The sequence below is a fragment of the Herpailurus yagouaroundi genome, unplaced genomic scaffold (genome assembly GCF_014898765.1).
Source record: "Herpailurus yagouaroundi ecotype Mexico unplaced genomic scaffold, PumYag 205, whole genome shotgun sequence".
Taxonomy (NCBI): Eukaryota; Metazoa; Chordata; class Mammalia; order Carnivora; family Felidae; genus Herpailurus; species Herpailurus yagouaroundi.
In genome coordinates this window covers 12,545,465-12,551,464 of record NW_024412436.1, presented here as the reverse complement: position 1 = coordinate 12,551,464, position 6,000 = coordinate 12,545,465, and positions in this window count along the sequence as shown.

Below are 6,000 nucleotides of genomic sequence, written 5' to 3'. Positions count from 1 at the left end.
GAGATTCCGTCCCCCCCCCCCCCATGTTTTCTGCTAGGAATTTTATAGTATTGGATCTTATGTTTAAGTCTTTAATCCATTCTGAGTTAATTTTTGAGAGTAGTGTAAGATAGCGGCCCAATTTCATTCATCAGCAAGTTTTATCCAGTTTTTCCAATAGCATTTATTTTATTTTTTATTCTTTTTGATGGGGGAAGGGGCAAAAAGAGAGGGATAGAGAATCTTTTTTAAAGTTTCTTTATTTACCTTGAAGAGAGAGAGAGAGAGAGAGAGAGAGAGAGCAAGTGTGGGGGAGAAGCAGAGTGGGAGAGAGTCCCAGGCAGGCTCCATGTTGTCAGTGCAGAACTCAACATGGGGCTTGAACACATGACCCGTGAGATCATGACCCGAGCTGAAACCAAAAGCCTGGTGTTTAACCGACTGAGCCACCCAGGTGCCCCTCCAAACCATTTGTTGGAAAGCCTATACTTTCCCCCATTGAGTGTGCTTGGCTGCCTTGCCGAATACTAGTTGACCAGATATGCATGGATCTAGTTCTGAGCTTTTGATTCTGTTGCATTGGTTCATGTGTCTATTTTTTGCCAGTACCATACTGTTTTGATTACCATAGCTTTGTAGTACGGTTTGAAATCAGAAAGTGGGATACTTACAGCTTTGTTCTTTCTCAGGATTGCTTTGTCCATTCAGAGTCTTCTGTGGTTTCATTTGGTGATGTTTTGACCATTTAGATCATACATGAGAAGCAAGGCAGAAAAAAAAGGAAGCAATTGTATCTGCATGTGACCGTGGCTTTAAGTGGAGCTGGAGAATGACTCGACTAATTTGGTCTCCTTTGGGAAAAGGCTGTCATTTATCAAAAATATGAGTGAGACCTACCCTTTAGGAAACAATAAATACAATTACAGGACATTTCGGAGGGCAGGGAAAAGCGAGTCAAAGTCTGGAGCTGAGAAATCACTATTAAATGGGCTGTTGAAGGGTAAAGCTGACATGAAAAGAACAAAGGCAAGAACACGGTCATTAAAGTAAAATGTGGATCGTATGAGGAATGTGGAATCTGTTGTTAAGAGGCAGACCGAAAATAGTGCGTAAGTGGAATACCAGCTCAGCAGGTTTGTAGATCTCTATCTCGACAATGAATATGAATATAGAGAGAGAAATATTTCTGTTTTGCAGCTGTACCAAAGCATCTGTCAGTAGTTCCATTATTACTTTCTTCTACATATATTTTTATATCCACGCAGGAAGATTAGCGTAGGTAAAAATACATGCTCTGTGTGTCTGAGTGCACTAAGTATTCGTTTAATGGTTAAAAGGAAAAGTTCCTAGAAATTGTTCTTCTTTTTTTATACACTTCTTTTTTTTAAATGTTTATTTATTTATTTTTTAAAGAGAGAGAGAGAGAGAGAGAGAGAGAGAGAGAGAGAGTCTCAAGCCATTAGCACAGAGCCCAATTCAGGGCTGGAACTCACAAACCGTGAGATCATGACTGGAGCCAAGATCACTAGTCAGATGCTTAACCGACGACGGAGGCCCCCAGGCGCCCCTAGAAATTGTTTTTCTAACTCCACAGCTCCCTGCTGGCTAAGAGCCCATTCTCAGTCCCTTGCTTTTCATCTAAAAACCTGAAAATAGCGTCCGATGTAAATTAAGGGAAGAGATTTAGCTGTTATAAATAAGGATATTGTATGGTCATCTACCCAATCAAGTCTTTAAAATAGATTGAAGTGCTACCCTGTCCAAGATGTATAGAATTTGCCTTAAAAATAAAAGTGAACTGTATATTAAGAAATATGAGTGAAATCCATACCCATATTTGTGCAGGAGCCCTTAAATCCATACCTATGGCAGTCTCCTTCACCGGCCTGTTGCTGCAAGATCACTGTCATTACTATGTGAAATTAACCAGGTAAGATGAATTGCGAGGCTGCGTGAATGGAACTGGCTTTCATTCAACAAAATCCATGATTCCCCTGCATGTTGTTTTTGTCTTTTGCTTGATTTTCTCCTCCCAAAAGATAGATCATGTCAAAGTCAAGACTGCTCTGAGAACTCACACATCAAATGGGAGCTCCAGTTTTTTCATCAAATTACTAAGACATATTTTAAAGAAAATTATCCATGTTATTTACGTTCTCAACTTGGTTGGCACGAAGTCACTCGCGATATTCTTTTTCATAGTGCAGTGATTTGTGATTCTGTATTGTGGCTCTATCCTCTTCATGTTCCTAAAATTGTTTATTTGTGCCTTTTTGTCCCATCAGTCTTGTGAAAGGCTGGGTATTCATGGTAGATTTTTTTTTCTAATAACTAACTTTTGGTTGTATTTATTTCCTCTATTATGACTTTGTTTTCTATCTCAGCCTTTTTAAAAAAATCTTTTTCAATGTTTATTTATTTTGAGAGAGAGAGAGACAGAGACAGAGCATGAGTGGGGTAGGGGAAGAGAGAGAGGGAAACACAGAATCCGAAGCAGGCTCCAGGGTCTGAGCTGTCAGCACAGAGCCTGTTGGGCTCGAACTCACGAACTGTGAGATCGTGACCTGAGCTGAAATCAGACACTCAACCAACTGAGCCACCCAGGCGCCCCTTCAGCCTTTTTATCAATGCTTTCTGTGATGAGTCAAATGTGCACACTTCTCCCCAAATAAGATATTGAAGCTAATCTCCTGTACCTCGTACGGTGACTTTATTTGGAAATAGGGACACTGTAGATGTGATTAGTTGCATTGTCATGAGGTGAAACTGATGTAGGATGGGCCGCTAATCCAACATGACTGGTGTCCTTCCACTAAGGAAATTTGGATGGAGGGAAGAAGACGTAGTGGAGACGCACGGGGAGAACACCCGGTGAAGAGAATTGTCTACAAGGCAAGGAATGCCTGAGGCTACTAGAAGCATGGAGGGGGCCCGCTTCAGTTCCTTCCACCACACCTTCAGAGGGCCCTGCCTATACCAGACTTCTGGTCTCCACAACTGCAAGACAATATATTTCTGTTGTTTAGGCCATCCATTTGGTGGTCCTTTGTTATGGTGGCCCTAGGAAACTAGTGTACCTTCCTTCTCCACTCTTTAATTTCTTCCTCTATGATTTTTCTTTTTAAAAAATTTTTTTAAATATTTATTTATTCTTGAGACAGAGAGAGAGGGAGAGACAGAGAGAGAGAGACAGAGTGTGAATGGGGGAGGGCCGGGCAAGACAAGGAGACACAGAATCCGAAGTAGGCTCCAGGCTCTGAGCTGTCAGCACAGAGCCCAATGCAGGACTCGAACCCACAAACCGTGAGATCATGACCTGAGCCAAAGTTGGACGCTTAGCCAACTGAGCCACCCAAGCAACCCTCTTCCTCTATGATTTTTTTACTTTCTACGTTGGATGGTTAATTTGTTTATTTTCAATCTTGTTTCCTTTTAAAAAAAATTTTTTTTATGTTGACTTATTCTTAAAAGCGAGAAAGAGTGTAACACAGGAGGTGCAGAGAAAGAGTGAGACACAGAATCCCAAAGAAAGCTCCAATCTCTGAGCTTCAGCACAGAGCCCAATGCGGGGCTCGAACTCACGAAACATGAGATGATGACTTGAGCTGAAGTTGCATGCCCAACCGACTGAGCCACCCAGGCACCCTTCAATCTTGTTTTCTTAATAAATACATGAAAGATGGGGCGCCTGGGTGGCTCAGTCGGTTGAGTGTCTGGTTTTGGCTCAGGTCATGATCTCGCGGTCCATGAGTTCGAGCCCCACGTCGGGCTCTGTGCTGACAGCTCGGAGCCTGGAGCCTGCTTCGGATTCTGTGTCTCCTGCTCTCTCTCTGCCCTTCCCCTGCTCATACTCTCTCTGTCTCTATCTCTCAAGAATAAATAAACTTAAAAAAATTAATAAATACATGAAAAAATAAACGTTTACCACTAGGTAGTGCGTGATTCCTTTGTGTAATTTTCATTGTGATTTTCTTTTTAATCTTGAGTTATGGTTGTAAATGTTTAAATTTCGAAACATGCAGAGATTTAAAAAAAAAAAAATTATTGACGTCTATTTATTTTTGAGAGACAGAGAGAGAGAGAAAACAAGCTGGAGAAGAGCAGAGAGAGGGAGACAGAATCCAAAGCAGGCTCCAGGCTCTGAGGTGTCAGCACAGAGTCCAATGCGGGGCTCGAACCCACAAACTGTGAGATCATGACCTGTGCCAAAGGCGGACACTTGACTGACTGAGCCACCCAGGGGCCCCAACATGCAGAGATTTAAATTATATTCTTAGTGTCCATTGAAGTCTAATCAGATTATGGCCTGTAAGATACTGATTTCTTAAAACTTTGTTGAGACTACTTTTTAAATCTAGTATGTGATAAATCTCTTTTGTAAAAGTTCCAGAGATAATTTAAAAGAACATACTGTATACATTCTTCATTTGCTTGGTTCAGAGTATTATATGTACTTAACATATGCATTTGGATCACATTTTAAAATCTTATGTTCAAATATTCTAGGTAGTTGCTAATTTTTTTTTGTATCTACTAAGAGCTATCAAAAGTCTGTTAAAGCTGTTAAATCTTTTATCATTATAATGGATTGGTAAATTTCTCCATAATATGATCATTTTCTTCTTTATATATTTTGAAGTGTCCACAGATTTAGGACCACATGCTACGAAGCATGTTATGTTAATATATAGTGTCCCTTTTTGTCTCTATTAATTTTTTATGATTTTAAATCTTATTGCATCTGATATTAAGATACCCACGTAAGCTTTTTTGTTGTTGTTAATTATTTTTACCATGAGGGCCACCTGGCTAGCTTGGTTGGTGGCTCACATGACTCTTGGTCTCAGATTTGTGAGCTCAAGCCCCACATTAGATATAGAGATTACTTAAAAATAAAATCTTACGGGCACCTGGGTGGCTCAGTCCGTTAAGAGTCTGACTTCGGCTCAGGTCATGATCTCATGCTTTGTGGGTTTGAGCCCCACATTGGGTTCTGTGCTGACAGCTCAGAGCCTGGAGTCTGCTTCAGATTCTATGCCTCCCTTTCTGTCTCTATCCCACTCACAGTCTCTCTCTCTCTCTCTCTCAAAGATAAAATAAACATTAAAAAAAGTTTTTAAATAAACTCTTAAAAATATATTTTTTATGTGAATCATTTTCTATTCCTTCATTTTTAATTTTTCCATATCGTTTTGTTTTAGGTATGTCTCTTGTATGCAGTATATAACTGATTTGGGTTTTTTATTTATTCTAATAATTTCCTTTTTAAAAATCAATTTTTATCATTCATGGTTGCAAATGTTAATGATAATATTTGAACTTCTTTTTAGCTCTTTTTTTAATTTTATGTTTGCCATCATCTGCTTCCCCTCTCCCCACTTTTCCTGCCTTTTCTTGCATTAAAAACACCTTCTAGGGGCGCCTGGGTGGCGCAGTCGGTTAAGCGTCCGACTTCAGCCAGGTCACGATCTTGCGGTCCGTGAGTTCGAGCCCCGCCTCAGGCTCTGGGCTGATGGCTCGGAGACTGGAGCCTGTTTCTGATTCTGTGTCTCCCTCTCTCTCTGCCCCTCCCCCGTTCATGCTCTGTCTCTCTCTGTTCCAAAAATAAATAAACGTTGAAAAAAAAATTTTTTTTAAAAAAACACCTTCTATATTCCCTTCTTCCTTTTCTGCTGACTTTCAGACATGATATTTTATGTATTTTAGTGGCCACCCTTAAATGGTTATTTTCTAAACTATTTTCTAAAAACAATTCAGAAACTATTTTTCTAAAAACATCTAAAATTATTCTGTATTTTTATCCTTTTTCCTGACATGTCACTGATCTTAGCATATATTAACTTCCCATTGAATAATTCTCATCTCTTCCCATCCATTGCGTCCTATAGTTTTTTTTTTATTTTTTGTCTAGAGTTCTGTCTAGAGTTCATCTCACTCTCTTTTTAAAAGATTTTATTTTTAAATAATCTCTACACCCAGTGTAGGGCTTGAACTCAGCACCCCGAGATCAAGAACCACATG